General features: G+C 33.0%; 1 protein-coding gene across 7 annotated transcripts in view; it reads left to right on the top strand.

Annotated features, from left to right (window-relative positions):
- LOC127707614 (chondroitin sulfate N-acetylgalactosaminyltransferase 2-like) overlaps positions 1-22,110 on the top strand; it is a 54,787-nt gene that overhangs the window by 7,701 nt on the left and 24,976 nt on the right. For 3 of the 7 annotated variants that reach the window (XM_052212223.1, XM_052212226.1, XM_052212225.1), the window contains 2 exons: positions 2,197-2,237; positions 19,669-19,832. The gene's annotated coding sequence lies outside the window, so the exon portion shown is untranslated. Of the gene's footprint in view, positions 1-2,196; positions 2,238-12,820; positions 12,839-19,525; positions 19,833-22,110 lie in introns of those variants that run through there. The other 4 variants (XM_052212228.1, XM_052212222.1, XM_052212224.1 and 1 more) reach the window with 2 other exon arrangements.

Below are 22,110 nucleotides of genomic sequence, written 5' to 3'. Positions count from 1 at the left end.
TAAAAATTTATAATATATGTAAAAATATTTTATGGCATCCTGATTTACCAGTAAGAAATATATAGATTCCACCACTGCAGCAAGTGTGTTACGATATTTCTGCACTCGAGACAGTTAAATTTTAACTGTTGAGAGTGGAGAAATATCGTAATACATGAGGTATAGTGGTGGAATCTGTTTCTCGAATGACTTTTATCCTTCCTTTTCAAAGATTTGTAGAAAGTTGTCATCCTTATATGTGACGTCATCAGGCATGGTCGCCTTTTTCCATGACGTCACAATAGGAAATTCAGAAGAAACCAAGAAAATTTGACGTCATATATAAATTTCTACCAATCATTTGCCGAGAACAGATATTTCACTAGTGAGGAGAACAATTTTTTCACAATCGGTTGGGAAATGTGAAAATAGTGAAAAAATTAGAGAATCAGCTTTCCTGTTCTGTTCTGGCAGAAGACAAAGGAATACAAAGCAGTTTATTGGTCTTTGATATACTAATAAGGAGATAACTGTATTGTATTTTAAGCTTGGCCTTTGTAAAACATAGATTTTACTGTCTTCCTTAGCGACACGTAGCGGAACTAGGTAAACAGATATTTGTGACAGTAAAATCAAGTTTTATGAAGTCCAAGCTTAAAATACAAGACAGTTTTCTCCATTCTAATGCCACATATTGAAATAAATTCCATTTAAGTAAATATTTTTACTAAAAAATGTCATTAATGAAAAAGTCTGCAAAACTGTTACATCGTCTTTGGCATCTTAACAATGTGACATGATAGGTATACTCCTGATGTCAAACATAAACATTAAGACATATTTATACTTTTCTACGTGTCTGAATGGTTTAAATATTGACTTTAAGAAGATTTTGAGGCACAAAATGTGACTTTTTTGTTTATTTTTTGAGAAATTTTATACCCCAAAAAAAATCGGATTCAAAATGGTGGCTTTCATTAGTTATGGACTGGTAGAACGTGGAATCTAACCCTTCACAATATTTGTCAATGTCCAATGAAAATTATAGTTCTAATCGAATTGCATTATAATGACAAATTCTGTTCATTTAATAGGGTACTTGTTTTATCCATATTTGTATTATTTACTATTTTCATTAGGTTTTTCTACATGAATTTGATTTTGAACAAAGCAGAGTATTCACCGAAAGAAAATGTTGGAAATTGATATGCTCCATCCAAAATGTCAAGTTTCAGATGGCATCCTTTATCCTTATTGATATAATCCCTTTATTTTCTCTTAATATGTATTATTAATGAAATATTTACAGCCAAAAAACTTTCCACATAAGATTTTTTTATTTTTGACATTTATTTGTTCACCAGACAATGATATTAACACCATAGGTGGTTTAATACACTACAATTTAAAGGTACTTTGACCAGGTACATGTCAACATTGTGATTTTTTTGATAAATTTAACTCCATAATACATAATGTTACATGATGTTTACAATCTTTGATCAGGTCCCCATTCAATGTTATTTTGCTATTATGTCAGCGGTATGACTGTGATAAATTACTTTGGCCAGAAAATTTGTCACCTGTACAATTACCATAATTAGATAAGATCTAATGAGTAGGGACAGGTATTTCAAAGGTGAAAATTAAGGTTGAAAGGTTAAGTTATCTATTATATTTGACATAACCCGCTATAATTCAGTGTCACATACTAAATGTCAGAAATTTCTTTTAAATTTTATTTCTACCTTTTAAATACATATAAAATATATGTTGATTTTTATTAACTCTGACTGTATCTTAATTTTAAAATGTAGAAAGAAATATATGGGGATTCTATTACAAGTTATTAAAAAATATTTAAAAATTTATAAGTTTTTTGTTTCTTTTTTTTTTGCAAAAGACACAAATTTTGAAGATTAAAAATGCAAATATTATTTATTTTTTTCTTATTTTTAAATTTTTTTAGTTAATGAAATTTCTTTTTCAATATTTTTTCTAGGTTTAGTAGTTTTCCCAAAACATTCCATATAAGGAAATTAGATTAAATAGATGGTTACTTGGTCACGATACTGCTACCTGATGTCAAAATTTTACTTTTTATATCTTTTATTATTATGAAAATGTCTTTTTTTATTGCAGATTTCCACATACACCTTATGTCATTTCTCACTTTTTATGTATATTATTCTTATTAAAATGCCCTTATTATTGCAGATATTATTTCATACTAATAAAGACAACTTACAAACACAAAGGTTAGTAAATATATTGCATGTATATAAATTTAGCTGTGCTTCGCTTTTGCACCAATTGTCATTTCATTTGCGAGCAAAATGTCTTTCATTTGCGCCAATAATACAGGTCAATAGCATAAATGATAGATCTGTATTGAAAAGAGACTTTTTTAGCTCACCTGGCCCGAAGGGCCAAGTGAGCTTTTCTCATCACTTGGAGTCCGTCGTCCTCGTCGTCGTCAGCTTTTTACAAAAATCTTCTCCTCTGAAACCACTGGGCCAAATTTAACCAAACTTGGCCACAATCATCATTAGGGTATCTAGTTTAAAAAATGTGTCCGTAGACCCCGCCAACCAACCAACCAAGATGGCCACCATGGCTAAAAATAGAACATAGAGGTAAAATGTAGATTTTGGCTTATATCTCTGAAACCTAAGCATTTAGAGTAAATCTGACATAGGGTAAAACTGATTATCAGGTCAAGATCTATCTGCTCTGAAATTTTCAGACAAATCTGACAACCTGTTGTTGGGTTGCTGCCCCTGAATTGGTAATTTTAAGGAAATTTGCAGTTTTTAGCTCACCTGACCTGAAAGGTCAAGTGAGCTTTTCTCATCACTTTGCGTCCGTCGTCCGTCGTCCGTAAACTTTTACAAAAATCTTCTCCTCTGAAACTACTGGGCCAAATTTGACCAAACTTGGCCACAATCATCATTGGGGTATCTAGTTTAAAAAATGTGTCCGATGACCCCGCCAACCAATCAAGATGGCCGCTGTGGCTAAAAATAGAACATAGGGTAAAATGTAGATTTTGGCTTATATCTCTGAAACCAAAGCATTTAGAGCAAATCTGACATGGGGTAAAATTGTTTATCAGGTCAAGATCTATCTGCCCTGAAATTTTCAGACCAATCGGACAACCCGTTGTTGGGTTGCTGCCCCTGAATTGGTAATTTTAAGGAAATTTTGCCGTTTTTGGTTATTATCTTGAATATTATTATAGATAGAGATAAACTGTAAACAGCAATAATGTTCAGCAAAGTATGATCTACAAATAAGTCAACTTGACCAAAATGGTCAGTTGACCCCTTAAGGAGTTATTGCCCTTTATAGTCAATTTTTAACCATTTTTCGTAAATTTTTGTAATCTTTTACAAAAATCTTCTCCTCTGAAACTACTTGGTCAAATTTAACCAAACTTGTCCACAATCATCATTAGGGTATCTAGTTTAAAAAATGTGTCCGATGACCCTGCCCGCGAACCAAGATGGCCGACATGGCTAAAAAATAGTACATAGGGTAAAATGCAGTTTTTGGCTCATATCTCTGAAACCAAAGCATTTAGAGCAAATCTGTTGAGGATAAAATTGTTCATTAGGTCAAGATCTATCTGCCCTTAAATTTTCAGACCAATCAGGCAACCCGTTGTTGGGTTGCTGCCCCTGAATTGGTAATTTTAAGGAAATTTTGCCGTTTTTGGTTATTATCTTAAATATTATTATAGATAGAGATAAACTGTAAACAGCAATAATGTTCAGCAAAGTAAGATCTACAAATAAGTCAACTTGACCAAAATGGTCAGTTGACCCCTGAAGGAGTTATTGCCCTTTATAGTCAATTTTTAACCATTTTTCGTAAATTTTTGTAATCTTTTACAAAAATCTTCTCCTCTGAAACTACTAAGACAAATTTAACCAAACTTGTCCACAATCATCATTAGGGTATATAGTTTAAAAAATGTGTCCGATGACCCTGCCCGCGAATCAAGATGGCCGACATGGCTAAAAAATAGTACATAGGGTAAAATGCAGTTTTTGGCTCATATCTCTGAAACCAAAGCATTTAGAGCAAATCTGATAGGATAAAATTGTTCATTAGGTCAAGATCTATCTGTACTTAAATTTTCAGACCAATCAGGTAACCCGTTGTTGGGTTGCTGCCCCTGAATTGGTAATTTTAAGGAAATTTTGCCGTTTTTGGTTATTATCTTGAATATTATTATAGATAGAGATAAACTGTTCACAGCAATAATGTTCAGCAAAGTAAGATCTACAAATAAGTCAACGTGACCAAAATGGTCAGTTGACCCCTTAAGGAGTTATTGCCCTTTATAATCAATTTTTAACCATTTTTCGTAAATTTTTGTAATTTTTTACAAAAATCTTCTCCTCTGGAACTACTAAGACAAATTTAACCAAACTTGTCCACAATCATCATTAGGGTATCTAGTTTAAAAAATGTGTCCGATGACCCTGCCCTCGAACCAAGATGGCCGACATGGCTAGAAAATAGTACATAGGGTAAAATGCAGTTTTTGGCTCATATCTCTGAAACCAAAGCATTTAGAGCAAATCTGACAAGGATATTTTGTTCATTAGGTCAAGATCTATCTGCCCTAAAATTTTCAGACCAATCAGGCAGCACGTTGTTGGGTTGCTGCCCCTGAATTGGTAATTTTAAGAAAATTTTGCAGCTTTTGGTTATTATCTTGAATATTATTATAGATAGAGATAAACTGTAAACAGCAATAATGTACAGCAAAGTTAGATCTACAAATAAGGCAACATGACCAAAATTGTCAATTGACCCCTCAAGGAGTTATTGCCCTTAATAGTCAATTTTTTACAATTTTCATAAATTTTGTAAATTTTTGTAAATTTTTACAAAGTATTTTCCACTGTAACCACCGGGCCAAGTTCATTATAGATAGAGATAATAGTAAGGAGCAAGAATGTTCAGTAAAGTAAGATCTACAAACACATAACCATCACTAAAACACAATTTTGTCATGAATCCATCTGTGTCCTTTGTTTAATATGCACATAGACCAAGGTGAGCGACACAGGCTCTTTAGAGCCTCTAGTTGGTTATTATCTTGAATATTATTATAGATAGAGATAAACTGTAAACAGCAATAATGTTCAGCAAAGTAAGATCTACAAATAAGTTGTCATGACCAAAATTGTCAGTCGACCTCTTTAGGAGTTATTGCCCTTAATAGTCATTTTTTAACAATTTTTTGTAAATTTTTGTAATCTTTTACAAAAATCTTCTTCTCTGAAACTACTGAGACAAATTTAACCATACTTGGCCATAATCATTATTAGGGTATCTAGTTTAAAAAATTTGTCCGATGACCCCGCCTTCCCACCATCATGGCCGACTTGGTTAAAAATAGAACATAAGGGTAAAATGCAGTTTTTGGTTTATATCTCTGAAACTAAAGCATTTAGAGCAAATCTGACAGGTGGCAAAAATGTTCATCAGATTTAGATTTATCTGCCCTGAAAATTTTTAGTCGAATCCGACAACCCGTTGTTGGGTTGCTGCCCCTGAGTTAGTAATTTTACAAAAATTTTGCAGTTTTTTGTTATTATCTTAGATATCATTATAATATATAATATCTAATACTATTAATTATGATTTTAACCTTATTTTACATGATTTCCAAAGCATCAGTAAATACAGGTGAGCGACACAGGCTCTTGAGAGCCTCTAGTTTACAATCAAACACATTTGATATCCTAAATGTGAGGTCTTAAAAATGTACAGACGTATTTCCTCCTCTATTTGTCTCAGAATGAATTATGTCCATTTTGTCACCTCGAACATATGGTCACTATACAATTTTATACCTTTAAGTAACACTCAGTTTTGTATGAGAATGAGTATGAAGCCTCTTCCTTACTTAAGGGGTGGGTTGGGTGTACCCTATTTCTTATACAAGCCTCGTATTCAGAATCAGCTTATATTGAAACGTTTCTGTTATAGTTTACTTGTAAGTAAGTGCAAAAGCATTGGCGCAGATGCAATGTGCCCAAATTTAGACATAATTAAAAAAAAGCCTTCCAGGAAAAAAAAAGAGGTTGGGAGGGGATGAAGTATGATGGATTATAAATTGTACAGAAATTCTTTGTAACAACATAATGAACTGAACATCGATTGAAGGGAATGTGTTCTTTGATAATTGAAACACACAAAGCTGACAATAGAATTGAATACATTTTTTCAGTGGTTTTAATGATTTTCACTTTTGTCTTCAGGAGTTATGGCCCTTAAATGCTTTAAAATGACACTAAATAATGCAAGGAAAACCTGGTGGGCTGCCATTTATTAGCTCTTTTTTAAATTTAGTTTGAAAATAATCTGTCCCATTTAATTTAGAGCATTACTAGTTTTTAGTATATTTAAAATGCAATATTAGAAAACTACAATAGCATTGGTGCAAGTTCAAACTCTTATGTGAAAATACATGTTTAAATCAATAATATTGAATCATACCAACGAAAGGTTAGAAAAAGAACTGTTTTGTTCATTATTAAACCTGTCAAATTTTTAAAAGCTGTTCTTGAAAAAGATCAAAAAGGTTTTTACTTAATAACTAACGTAAAGCCTATTTGATGAAGGTATAATATTAAACGTAAATTGACAAAAATTACATTAGCACCAGGTAAATAAGATCACAAGATCATGACATTACTCTTTCATGTTATACATGCATTAAATGTTATTTCAATTTTTAAACATTTTATTGATAAAATTGAATAATAATTTTCTTTCTGTAGAAAAAATGTTACTATTATCAATAGCAATCAAAGTAAAAATTTTAATGCATTTTGATATTTTCTCATAAGTTTTTTTTTATCTAATTGCTTTTGATATGTTTAAATGATTATTTGAGAAATATGAGGTCACAATTGAATATCAGTTTTCTAAATGATCCTGAACGATCTAATCAAATAGTAAAGGGGTCAATAAATGGTCAGTCTACTAAACACTTTCAATCAATTTTCTTAAAATTTCAAATGAATGTGAAAATTAAAGACAAATTAAACACTTAAATGTCATATTAGATTTGTAATTTTAGAATGCTCACGATGTTATCATTTGAGGTTTTGTTTGCCAATGTCAAACCAATGAAACCAATGAAAGCAGAGATTCAATGTCACATAAAATATCTGAACTATTGCATGTTTTTCTAAATGTAAAGTTGAATAACAGTGACGTTAATGATACTTTTTGGTACTAATTTTGAGGAATTTTGTGGTTTCTTAAAACTAGATATTTAAACCCTATATAAAGGGGCCTCGGTGGCCAAGTGGTCTAAGTAGTTGAAGTACAGTATCACTAGCTTGTCAACACTGAGGTTGTGAGTTTGAATCCTGCATGTGGCAGGTGCTCTTGACTCCAATCTTAATTGACAAGGATTGTTAGTTTTCCTACCGAAGGTCAGTGGTTCTCTCCAGGCACTCTGGCTTCCTCCACTAATAATAACTGACTGCCACGAAATAGCACAAAAGTGTTGAAAGTGGCGTTAAACAACAATCAATACCCTATGAAACACAAATTTTCAGCTCACCTGCAGGAGAAAGAAAAGAAAACTTTCTCTAGACATACATTTTCTTACCTTTAGCAATGTATGGAAAAGAATAAACTACATTAATTGTCTGTTGTAACAAACAATTTCAGGTGCAAGAGATTAAAGACTTGAGACTTGAATAATGGTATCAGCATCATTTTGACTACAATGACCTATATTTACTCTGACAATATTTAGGTTAAAAACTAAACCATCCATGTTTTATTATTCAATTCAGCATTATTTCGGCTACAATGACCTATATTGAGTCTAACAACATTAGGAGTAAAAACAAAACCTTCCATAATTCATCTGCACATCATTTGGGCTACTGTGACCTATATTTACTATAAGTCTGTAACAACATTAGAATAAAAGCAAAACCATCCATGTTTCAAAGTTCACCTCAACAACATTTGGGCTACTATGACCTATATTTAATGTTTGACTGACTTAAGCTTATGCCGCATACATGTGCATATTAATTGTAATATATCAATATCTCACATTAAAATTCTTCATGTTAAATACATAGGTGTTCCTAAACAATTTGTCACTACCTGGTTACTTTTTATGCACCACCTACAATAGTAGAGGGGCATTATGTTATCGGTCTGTGCGTCTGTTTGTTCGTCCATTCGTTCGTCTGTCCGTTCGTCCGTCTGTCCCGCTTCAGGTTAAAGATTTTGGTCAAGGTAGTTTTTGATGAAGTTGAAGTCCAATCAACTTGAAACTTAGTACACATGTTCCCTATGATATGATCTTTCTAACTTTAATGCAAAATTAGAGTTTTGACCCCAATTTCACGGTCAACTGAACATAGAAAATGATAGTGCGAGTGGGGCATCCATGTACTATGGACACATTCTTGTTGTCCAAGTTTCTGCAGGCAAGGAATCTCTGTACTATAGTTTTAATTGGGTCTCAGTACAAAAATTCTAACATTAAACTTGTTTCAAGTCCCTGTTTCGAAATATTAAGTGTATCTTTTTCTATACCCATCTTAGATATAAACAATTTCAGAATGTGATTAAGATAGTACACTGTGAACTCAGAATTTCCCTCTTTAAGGGGGCCTGGGTGGCGGAGGGATCTAAGTTCATCTACAATGATAACCAACCTGCCAACACTGATGTTGTGTGTTTCGAGCCCCTTTTGCCACAAAAGTTCAACCCTTTATGACTGGGATTGCAACAATTCCTGCTGAATGTCAGTGGTTTTCTTCAGAGACTCTGGCACCCTCCACCACCTCCACTGATAAAAACTGGTGTCCACAATATAGCCAAGAGTGCTGAAAAAGGGTGTTAAATACCATCAATCATTCAATCTTCATGAAAATAATAGTTCTGCAACAGTTGCAAATTGCTATAATCTGGTCCAAGATACACAGTTCTAGTGTGGTTTACAGTAAAATGACTGGTTTTAATTGGATATATCCAGAAAAACGAGGGTTTTTTTATATGATAACCAGCAGTTAATGTAACCATATATTCTGGTAGGTGTGTACAGAGCAGTGAATGTCACCACATATTCTGATAGAGGTGTAAGATAACTTGTAGACCACCTATGTTTCAACAAGTCTGCAGCTGTTATCAATGATTCTGAATAAAACAGATCACACATTTTGACCATAAACTGCACCAATACTACTTTATTTGTTAACATATATGATTGTTAAGGGTAATGTTATATTTAATAAATTTAAAGAAAATGACACCAGGAACATATGTTAAAGTAGGCTTTTTGAAAGGAAATTATATGCAAAAATGTAATTTATGAGCAGTGTGCTGGACAAAAATTGTAATTCAGGTTTATTAGGAAATATAGTCTGAAATACTCACATAAAGTTTGTTAAAAGCTTATCATACATCTGAATCGTGGATATGCCTTCCTTTTTTTAAGTCTTGATCTGATATCTTTCTAAGTTTTTGTGAGAGTGTGTATTAGCCAGGCTTTACTATACTAATGATCTTGTATAAAAATAAGGAGATATGGCATGATTGCGTTGAGATAAATATCCACCATGTCCACCAGAGACCAATTGACATTGATGTAGAATAGAGAATGGAAACTGGGAGTGTGTCAAAGAGACAACAACCGGACCAAAGAGCAGAAAACAGCCCAAGGCCACCAACGGGTCTTCAACGCAGCGAGAAAATCCTGCAAATGTAAGCAACTTAGGTCCTTTTTGTGTTTAAGATTGTTTTTTCTGACACCAAATATGAGATACAAGGAGATCAATGAGACATCAACCAAACAAACACAAAAAACAACCCAAAAGTTAAGAGGTCAATATAAAGTCTTTAACAATAGACAAAAAATTTATTAATTTCCTGTTGAAAATCTGCACAGTTTTCATTCTCACAGTATTTAAGTCATCTATACAATTTTAACACGCTAATATTCTTCTAGACTGTACTATAATACCCTCATTTTGTAAGTCCCTTTAAAAACATAAGACATTTAATCACAATAGTGACTTTTGTGATCTTGCAAGATATTGAAAGATTTAAAATTTAATCCTATGCTAATATTTGCATATATAATAGAAAATGCTTTAAAATTGCAATATGGAAAGATTGAGAAGCCATATAATGTTATATAAGTATGGTTAAAAGTTGATGTTAGAAGTGTGAAGTACCCAGGTGTCTTTGATTCTCATTTCAGTGATAAATTTGTAATTGTTGACCCTCATGACCCTCATCATTATGTTAACTTGTAAATTTATCACACTATTAAATTTATAGTTTTTTTTTTTCTTTAAATTTGAATTAAATGCTTCTTGCTACTTGTGTTTTGAAGTTATAGGGCAGTTTTTATTCAGATTAATAGCTGAACGGAAGGAATTACTCTGATAATCGGTATAGCCACGTATAACAATGCATGTGGTCCATGATCAAAGCTTGAAAGTATAAATAAAATTGAAAACAGTTTTGCTACCAGGAAAACTTGATATTTTGAAGTGGACAGTTTGATGTGAAGTGGACAAACTCTGTTTTACATAGTGTGAAAAAGATACACATTTCTATAAAATTTGGACACAATCTGAAATGGCATCTGAGCAACGACCTTCCTCTTTGGTAGACTAGATCAAAAGATTTTTAACTGATATACTAGAACACTTATATCCTTACCCTTGGTAGACTGGTGTTACTAAAGATCTATTTATATTAGTTCATATCTGAAAAAAGTAAGATTTTTTGTGGCTTGTATGTTTATTAGTCTGGATTTGGTCAAGTTTTCTGTCTTAGGTTATCCACCACAAAAGTCCTTGTCTGTTTGATATCATTTGAGTCCCCATGTCTTATATTCTCTGGCTGAGGGATACTATATATTAGATTAATATCACAGAATTTATTTTAAATAAAATTTGAATGCTACAATCATAATAAATGTCATAAAGCAAAATTTGGGGTACCATGACCTACTTTCCATGCATGAGCAACTTTCATCTGTTTTACACTGAAGATCATATTTTAGAAATTCATGGAAAGTTTTCAATGAAATGTTACCAATATATTCCTTCTATGTAAAGCATGGATTGGAATATTTGATGCTCATGACCTACATTTTTTGTTAAGTTTTAATATATTGGCCAGTACATGTCATAGATCTTTTCCTTTTCTTTTTATACGACCGCAAAAAAAATTTTTGTATGACATTGGTGTCGTCGTCGTCGTTGTCGTTGTCGTCGTCCGAAGACACATTAGTTTTTGCACTTTAACTTTAGTTTAAGTGAATGGATCTCTATGAAATTTTACCATAAGGGTCAATACCACAAAAGGAAGGTGGGGATTGATTTTGGGGGTTATGGTACCAACAGTTAAGGAATTAGGGGCCAAAAAGGGGCCAAATATAAGCATTTTTGTAACTTCCAGACATAACTTGTGTGTTAGAGTATGGATCTCTCTGACATTGTACCACAAGTTTCCATATCACAAAGGGAATGCTGGGATTGATTTTGGGGGTATTTGCCTCCAAATTTTAGGAATTAGGGGCCAAAAAGGGGCAAAAAACAAGCATTTTTCTAGTTTCATGACAATAACTTGTGTGTAAGTGTATGGATCTTTATGAAATTGTACTACACGGTTCCATATCACAAAGGGAAAGCTGGAATTGTCTTTGGGGGTATTTGCCCAAAAAGTTTCGGAATAAGGGGCCAAAAAGGGGCCAAAAATAAGCATTTTTCTAGTTTCCAGACAATAACTTGTGTTCAGGTGTATGGATCTCTCTGAAATTGTACTGCAAGGTACCATACCACAAAGGGAAGGCTGGGATTGATTTTGGGGGTAATTCCCTTAAAATGTTAGGAATTAGGGGCCATAAAAGGGCAAAAAAAACAAGCATTTTTCTAGTTTCAGGACAATAACTTGTGTGTAAGTGTATGGATCTTTATGAAATTGTACTGCAAGGTTCCATATTACAAAGGGAAAGCTGGGTTTGAGTTTTGAGGTAATTGCCCTAAACGATTAGGAATTTGGGGCCAAAAAACAAGCATTTTTCTAGTTTCCAGACAATAACTTGTGTTCAAGTGTATGGATCTCTCTGAAATTGTACTGCAAAGTACCATACCACAAAGGGAAGGCTGTGATTGAGTTTGGGGTGATGAATCATAAAGGAGTTCAAAAAATTGGGGGGGGGGGGATTTTTTTTTTTCCTTTTTTTTCTTTAAAATTTTCCATTTTAAATTGGTTATTTCTGATTTATATATAAAAGCAAATAATAATGATATGGTTTGAATAGGTAAATTAAAATTTTTTAAGTTCTTAGACCACTTTCATTCTGTGTCAGAAACCTATGCTGTGTCAAATATTTAATTACAATCCAAATTCAGTGCTGTATCAAGCTTTAATGTTGTGTCCATACTTGCCCCAACTGTTCAGGGTTCGACATCTGCGGTCGTATCAAGCTGTGCCCCAGCGGAGCATTTTATTTCACTTTGTGGGGAATTTTTAATGATTTTAAGTTCATGAAAAGGGCTACTTTTGCATTTATCCTAATGAATTGTGCAAAATTTGTTTATACACATATCAACTATTATCATTAATTAGTCACGTTTATTTGGACATTGAAATCTATTTTGGAAACAGTGAATGTTAAAATTTGCTCTGTTATACAAAACAGCACCTGCATGTATCAAAATACTTGTACTATACCTAGATTAAACTGGGTTTAACCTTTTAATGATAATACCATGCTTCCAGGTGACGCTGAATGTTAAAACCAGTCATTTTGGAAACAGATTAATTTTCTTTAAACAAAGTAAGCTTATTTTTTTTAAATCTATATAGAATAACCAAACATTGTTTTGAAATATCGAATTTATTTGTACTAGGCTTAGGTAGAATGAGAGCCTTTGCCAAGCATTTCTATTCTTTGAGCCATGTACAAATAAACATTTTCATGACAATAGTTGGTTGTTCTCTTTATAATGCATCTCTTACATTTACTTTCCAAATGATATATTTTGGGTGAAAACCATCAATTTTGAATTTGAAGTGGACAGCATAAAAATATGAATTAGTATATATTATCCTTATGTTATTGTCACATACTTCTCTTTTTTAAGTTTTTTTTTTCTTATAGCATTTCCTTGGTTTCTTGTCCAACAGTTGTCCTAAATATGTGCATGTAATATTTGCTGCTGGAACTTAAGCATCACCCAATCAGTCAATCAGTCTTAATAACATTTTGTATTTGTACAGAATATTGAGGTTTTAGTGTAACTTTCACTTTTTGTTTTTGGAAAATAAGCAGATATTCTTTTTGGTCTATTTATGCATCTTCAACTTCCAAAATCTTTGATTCTGTTTATCTGATCAAGGTAATATTAGTACAGCTCTTTGAATGCTGAGGATTTGAATTTCATTTTTCAATCTTTTCCAAGTTTTACATTGATTTTGTGCTTTCTATCTGTATCTAAAAAAACTGAAAGTTTTGAAACTTGATAATGAAAAAAAAACATACAAATACTAAAAAAATAGTGAAGTAGTATCGTTTGTTTGAAGTGACTAGACATCAAGGATTTTCACTTTCAACAAAAGAAACAGTTTAATCATGAAAAATGTAAAAAGGAAGTATCAGGGTGTCTTAACCCCATTTGATGTATTGTGAAGAAATCACAACAGAAAAAAGAAATAAATGAATGTTTTTACTAGAGATATGAAACAAATATTTTCTTTACCAAGCAACAGGGAAAGGCGTCATTATGTTAAAACTGATTGATTCTTTTATAAAATTAGACACAGTTTCAACAAAAAGCTTTTACAATCAGATGAAATATGTTGTTCTAAATGAAATAAATGACACTTTCAAATACGCACAAATATGCACAAGCGTGCAGAAATTTTAACAATCACAGAAAAAGCTTTATATTTCAGTTACATAGACATATGATCTGTAAGTGATTGTTCACTTTCTTTTTCTGTTGGTTTTTCGGGGGTCAGTTGGATCACTGGCAATCTAATATTTATATTATTTAACAAAACTTTATCATTTCCATACATATAGATTTATGACATTGCAATTTTATGCATTAATATTTTGGGACAAATTTTTTAAAGATTTTTAATAGATAAGGAAGTAAGTTGAATAATTTAAAAGATGATATTTATATATTTCTTCATCTGTTTTCTGGATTTATCAATTTGGCTCCAGACCTTTTTATTAGGTTTCTGCTTAACATTTTTATCAACTTATTCGTGTGTAAATATATTTCGTCTGAAATTTGATTGTATTTATAAGTAGGTAAAGTTTTTTTTGTAACAAACAGAATCTATCAGACCAATCACTGGCCCTCTTTCAAAGAGAATATGATTTGAGTTTATGTTTTGGCATAGATGTAGAACCCCTTCTCAAATGAGGCCTACAAATGTAATTTTTGCTGATATATTTTGAATAATTGTTGCTTACTTAACATCCAGTGGCAAATATAGGTAAGTTGACATGGATGAGGGTGGGAAATTTGGACTACCACTGGAAAAATAAGGTATTTTAAATAGGGGCCTAAATTTTACCTTGCAACAGGCTATCTGCCGACCCTTTGAGAGTTGTTGCAATTATTCTTAAACATGCAGAGGTTGTGCTACTCTACTTACATTAGCCCTTAGATTTAATGTCCCCATTTTGACTGGATGTGGTTGCCTGTTTATCACCCCACACAGCTCTAAGGATGCCCCCACTTTATCAAGGGTTCTACTGCAGGAACAGGAGAAGTACAGGGATTACCATATTTCTGTTCCTCAGTAACTTTTGGGTTCTACATTAAGAAAGGGAACACATAAATCTTATGATTGGGCCGAAAATAAAATTGAAATTGTTTGATGTTGCCTACCTACCCACCTAAAAAGCAGCCTACCCGAAAAATTTTATGACACAAATTGTTTCAATTTTTTTTTCGTGCTCTAAGGTCCTTTTCTTGTCTAAAACATGTAACTTATGTTGGTGGCCAAAAAAAATAAAATCCCTACCTACTGTTGAGAATACCGCGGGAGTTAAGACGTCGCGTTTTACCAATTGTATCTAGGGTTGACGTCAATGCGGGACGTAGCCTTAGCAGCTCATATATATGAAGTAAACGTTAAACTGTATGGTTGTGTTCTTTCTGTATAACGATAGTTGAGTTAGCCCCGACATTTATGGTGCCGTAACCAAAGGATTACATCGATGGAGAAGTTAAAGAATATTAGGACTGGAAATAGAAGTGCAGTGACGAGACTTTTCCGAAAATTCGAGGAGGCGAAGGAAAACACGGACTTCGACAGAGATGAACTACTTGCAACATACGATAATCTTACGCAAAAGAAGAAATTGTTGGAAAAACTGAGCGAACAGATATTGGAAGCAACGGATTCAGACAACGTTGAAAGTGAAATAGTAGATACAGATGAGTATTCAAATAATTTAGACACTAAACTTAGACATTTTCGTAATTTCATACAAATTGGTCAAAACCGTACACCAAGTTCCAATGTAACACAATCTTCATATCAAGTACTCAATGTAGAAAGCCCTCCTTTCCGCCCGGCAAATGTTGATAACTTTCAAAACGCAACACCATTCTATGCTTCATCCGCCGCTCAACCACAGACAAGCTACAATGGCTCTGATACAGGTCATATTGCTCCACAAAATATAGCTAGTACTAGTAACCATCGTTTACCCAAGTTATCACTACCGAAGTTTAATGGCAACATTTTAGATTGGCAAACGTTTTGGGACTCGTACGAATCTGCTGTACATTTTAATCCTACTTTGACAAACATTGAGAAATTTAATTATCTGAAATCGCAACTTGAAAGCGAGGCATTAAATACGATAACTGGATTTGCGCTTACAAATGGTAATTACATGGAGGCTATAAATGTACTCAAGGAACGGTTCGGACAAACACACAGAATTACGGAAGCCTACTTACAAGCTCTTGTAGATATTGCCCAACCACGATACACCTTAACAAGCTTAAGATTATTTTATGACCGATGTGAAGCCTACGTAAGAGGTTTAGATTCGCTCGGACAACCTGAGACGTCATATGGAACTTTACTGGTACCGATTATCATGAGAAAGTTACCCAGTGAAATCAGACAACACTTAGCCAGAGAACACGGACCGTCCAGTTGGAATTTGAAAGATTTGAGGAAGAGTATACTTAACGAAATTCAAATCATGGAGGCAGGACAAAATACGGGCACTTATCTTGATTCTATAGACCACCAGTTTGCAAACACATCTATAAGTACATTTCACACAGGAAATAATTCACCACAAGGACACATAGCACACAACGCGAAGAAAGGCCAGCCCCGGAATATTAAGGAGAGACCATGTATTTTTTGTAAAGACATACATGCGCCAACATACTGTACCAAGGTTAGTGACCCTAAAGCCCGCATATCTATAGTTAAACGAGACAATTTATGCTTTAATTGTTTAGGGAATCATCATGCCAATGAGTGTAAATCAAAAAGAACGTGTAGACACTGTAACAAGAGACACCATTCCAGCTTGTGTAATGTAGGTAACCATGGTAACAGGGAAACTGTAAGCAACCCAGAGAAACAGAACAATCAAAATCATAATCAATCTACATCTGTCAATATCATTAATAATACTGAAAATAAGGAAGATACGAAAATTTTACATTCTTCGACACAGATGCGCACAAATGTGCTATTGAAGACTGCTGTAGCTCCTGTATGGTCAGGTAGTATGTGTATGGATACTAATGTTTTATTTGATGAGGGTGCACAAAGATCTTTTTTAACTGATGATCTAGCGAAAAAATTGAATTTGAAAACTGAAGGAGTTGAAATTGTACATTTATCGGCATTTGGAAAGGATAACACCAGCACGAGCGAACTACGTAAATCCACCGTACACATTGAAACAGAGAATAGGCGTAAATTTCCTATTGAAGTCCTTATTGTTCCTACTATAGCAGTTCCAATACATAATCATATGCGTTACGTAAACCGAAATATGGATTATCTCAAAGGATTAAGACTCGCTCATCCAGTTACTCAGGACGATTCTTTTGAGATATCGTTACTTATTGGTGCCGACTACTATTGGAACTTTATCGAAGACAAAGTAATAAGAGGAGACGGACCGATCGCGGTTAAGTCAAAGCTTGGATACTTACTATCAGGACCCTTACAACCAGGAAGGGTACATTCGTCTACGACATCCAGCATCTTGAACGTACTGGTTTCGAATAAATCAGAGGAATTTGGCTTAAAAGAAATGATAAAGGAACAGACACGTCGCGGATTTATCGAGAGAGATGAGGAAGCAGGACCGACAGGGAAAATATTAAAAGATGGACTGAATGATACGTATCTAATGAACTGTTGTGACTTATTATGGACTGTTACGAAAATGTTTGATTTATTGACTTACTTTCAAAAACCTATAATATGATACTATTTCATTGAAAGAAGGAACAGGTGCACGGAAAATATAGACATACTGTGATTTGTGTATACGAGATAGACTCATTGTGATTTAATTCGAAGATAACTAATCTGGAAGTTAATGACTGTGCTAAAGTTATTAAGTTAAAGTCAAGTTTAGATTTGATAGACAGTAATTTTCATTCATTTTTACTTTATTGTAATTTAATTTTAATATTTACTTTTAGCGGCCCGGAGAATGTTGAGAATACCGCGGGAGTTAAGACGTCGCGTTTTACCAATTGTATCTAGGGTTGACGTCAATGCGGGACGTAGCCTTAGCAGCTCATATATATGAAGTAAACGTTAAACTGTATGGTTGTGTTCTTTCTGTATAACGATAGTTGAGTTAGCCCCGATACCTACCTACCCAACCCTACAAGGCATGGGTAGACAACATCAAACAAAGAATTTATTACGGGTGGCCTTGTTTAGAACAAACCTTTGAAAAATATATCTCTTGTTGTCTGTCATGATTTTTTTTTTTTGTGTTAAAGCCATGTTGGCATATATCCCCGAAATCCTTGTTGTCATGTTTTGAAATCAGTGAAACCTTCCAAATTGGATCTATATTGAAATATAGATAATGTACTAAAGACTATTCAGTGTATAGATTTACATACTGTGTATTTGTTATTATTCATGGGGTACCAATTATTTTGGTGGATTTCATGGATATAGGCAGTTCATGAATACACCTTATCGCTATTTGTCCGCCATTACTGGACATCACAAAAGTTCCCGTAAAATTTTGACGTCATAATAGAAAATATCTGACGCCACAATGGAAAAGTGATTGTTGTATGATGTCAAAAGTTCAAGCGGGACAGATTCTCGGGTCAAGCGGGAATAGCGATAAGGTGTATTTAAATGTTCAACAAAATATGAATTTTCTTTAGGCTTGTATGCTCATTGGCAAATCCATGAAAATAAATTTCTCTAATTTTCATGCTATTTTTACATTTCTTGATCACTGATAAAAATATCTCTCATCTCTAGAGAAAACTTTGTTCTCTGCAAATGATTGGTTGAAATTCAATTATGACATCAAATTTATTGATTTCTGCTGAAGTTCTTATTGTGACATAATGAAAAAAGGCGGCCATGCCTGCTGACTTCACATATAAAGACCACAACTTTCTGCAAATCTTTGAAAAGGAAAGATAAACTTTGTTTAGATATCGTCTAAAAATCATTAGAGAAACAGGAGATAACAGATTCCACCACTTTATCTCGTGTATTACATCATTTCTCCACTCTTAACCATTAAATATCAAATATTCAAAAAGCTTGGCAAGCTTTGCGTTTTAAATTTTAAAATTAAACTGTCCCTAGAGGAGAAATATCGTAACACGCTTGATGCAGTGGCGGAATCTTTATATCCATGAAAATACAATTTTTCCTTAATCCATGAAAATTGGTACCCACTAGAATAGATGAATTCACAGTAATTGCTTTGTATAGACCGGTTTTTGCTTACTTCAGGTTCTTTAATAGAGGTTTAACTGTATAGGCATGATTTTCTTTTAATTTATGTATGATTTACTTTTGATTCATGCAATATGCACTACAGCGAGTGTAGAAATGCCATTGTTCCAAATTGAAAGTAGCTAAATGACTGCTTACATATCTTAGCCTACATTTATAATAAGGTAAAAACTACTATAGAATTGCTATTGGAGTGAGCATAGATGCATAACTATTCGCGATTCATCAAATTGGCAAAAAAAAGAAAATTTATAGGTAAATTTATATGGCTTTTTAAATGAAACTGAGAAATTACGTATTCAAACTAAGTTTTTGAAGTTTTTAAATTACTTACTCTATAACTTAATTAAATTCTTAATATCTCTATTCATATGGATTATTAGAAAACGGACTTATGAAAATAATTAAACTGTATAACCCATATTGTGAGGTGTAAATAAATTTTATCTGCAAAAAGAGAATAAAATTCTATTGTTGTCTGTGTTTAAAATATAATCTGGTTTTGTAGGAGTTGCCCAAGTGAGAGGAAAACATCATATACTACCAGTGATATTTTCAGTTATATGAATGAGAAAGAAATTGACCATTTCAATTTAGTTAAGGTTGACTTGAGAAGGGATTTAAACTCTTGCTTCATTTGTATTTTATCAGAGTGTTGTGTTGAAGCGATAAAATGTACATAATGGACTAACAAGATCTTGTGTAAATAGAGGTCAATAGTTACAACTGACCATATACAGCTGACCACTCACATTTCATAATTCCACAGGATGACGTAGTGGACCTGGTCTAGACAAATAAGCCTCGACTGTCAGGTAAGCTAGAAGTTTGAATATGCGTTCTCTTTCATACATTTAATAGTATTAACTACATCTTAAGTCAGAATCAAATGGTATTAGCATACAATTTTATGAGTTAATTTTAAATTTGTATTTTATTCACAGATATACTTTACACAGTAGTGTTGACTTTAAAGTTTTATTATTAAGTTTTGTGTGAGAATCTGTTTGTGGTAATTGTTTGATGTACTTTACTCGAGCATTTAACACAATGATAAAAAGTTAATCCTTGTAATTTAACTTTACCAATATATATTCAATCAGTAACCATACGTACTGTAGTCATTCATACTTTTTGTAAAACTATATACTGTAAATTCAGAAATTATTGTGAACTTTTTATTAATGTGACTCATTGAGTATATATGTCGATAATAAGAACTCACATGGTGATATCTGATACATGTATCTGTACATAGCTTTTACTAAACTCACAATAATCAAACTCACATGGTGATATCTGATACATGTATCTGTACATAGCTTTTACTAAACTCACAATAATCAAACTCACATGCTGATATCTGATACATAAAATTGAGAATGGAAATGGGGAATGTGTCAAAGAGACAACAACCCGACCACAGAAGAGACAACAGCAGAAGGCCACCAACAGGTCTTCTGTACGTAGCTTTTCCTAAACTCACATGCTGATATCTGATACATGTATACATGTATCTGTATGTAGCTTTTCCTCAGGGAGCTAGCATTTGATTTTTATGGGTGGGCTAGGATGAAATTTGAAAAAAAGGCAGGACAGGAGTTTTGAGTAAACAAAAATGCAGGATGGGCAACTTTGCAAAAAAAAAAAGGCAGGATGACAATTTATGTAAAAAAAGTCAGGATAAACTAATAAAAAAAAGGCAGGACCGAATAGAGTGATAGATAAAAAGGCATGACAGAGATTACAACTAAAAAAAATGCTGGACAAAATTTTTCATCCTAGCCCCCCCATAAAAATCAAATGGTAGCTCCGTAAACTCACAATAATCAAACTCACATGTTTTTTCATTCTTTAAAAATGGCAATAATAATTGCACACATTAAAGTATCTAGCAAGGTGGCAAAAATCTCACTAGTATTAAATGAAATTGTTCTAGGCCTTCAATTTACTCAAAAAGTATCATTTTGACACCATTTGAAATTAAATTCCAAGACTGTAACAAAACCATATGGTTTACTAAAGACTAATTTGAAGGGTAAACAGAGGGAGGGTGAGCAGAGAGGTAGACAATGAGGTGAGGAATTTTCTTGTTATGTATAGGTAGACATCACTTGTGAATCAATAATTTGTTAATAACTAGCCTCCTCTATAGTTATCTCCCCAACCTCCCCCTCCTTGGTCATGATATGGAAAACATGGGATTGGTGCTATTATTTTTCGAAACCTACCCTATCCTATCATTTGTCTACAAGGTCAGTTGAAGTTTAAACAATAAAAAAAAAATAAACAAGTGAATACCAAAAAAAAAAAGTTGAACAATGGATTTTTTTCTAAGTAGATTATACATAGAACTGCATAATGAAATGTAATTTAAGTTCAGTACAAGTTCATATTGTTCACTGGTAGTAATTATATAAAAACATGTTTACAATGTCTTTGTAATTTATTTTTTGAAAAAGTATAATGAAAGTTTTTTATTTTATGAGTGAGATGAAGACCTTCAAATATGATTATATATATTTTTTTGTGAGAGAGACATTATAATATTTGGCATAAGAATAGCATTGTTAGGTAATATTTATTGCATTATGAAATAAAAAAGGAATGAAAAGGTTGCAATTACTTTTAGTTCTCACATCAACTATTGTCACATATATTGGACTGGTTAACATAGTTTACTAAATAATAAGTTGTTGAGTGATTGAGATGTGTATTAGCACTCTTTGTCCTTTGACATTTAGAGTAATTAAGAATTTGGGTTGACTATAGCAGTTTTAGACATGAACCAAACACACCCTTGTAATTGATTTAGGCTTATTTTAGGTCCATTTGGGTGAGATGAGCTTTTGTCTCTTTGACACTTTCCCTGTTAATCCATTCTCGATTGTATTGCCTTATCAAATGAAGCCTGTCATCATTTGAACATGAAAGTTTGCAAAATCTTCTCTTATGTGACCCCATTGGGTCAGTTTATATTAGACTTTAGTTGGTTTCATTCCTGGGAATTTTATTCTCAATTCTATCTGATGATCAGACTGAATGATGTGACCAAATCTTTGAATGTGGGTCTCATTGGGGTCTAAGCGTGAC

Source organism: Mytilus californianus, unplaced genomic scaffold (genome assembly GCF_021869535.1).
Source record: "Mytilus californianus isolate M0D057914Y unplaced genomic scaffold, xbMytCali1.0.p SCAF_7, whole genome shotgun sequence".
In the NCBI taxonomy this organism is placed as follows: domain Eukaryota; kingdom Metazoa; phylum Mollusca; class Bivalvia; order Mytilida; family Mytilidae; genus Mytilus; species Mytilus californianus.
Note: the sequence above shows the minus strand (reverse complement) of the source record. Positions and strands in the feature narration are given on the sequence as shown.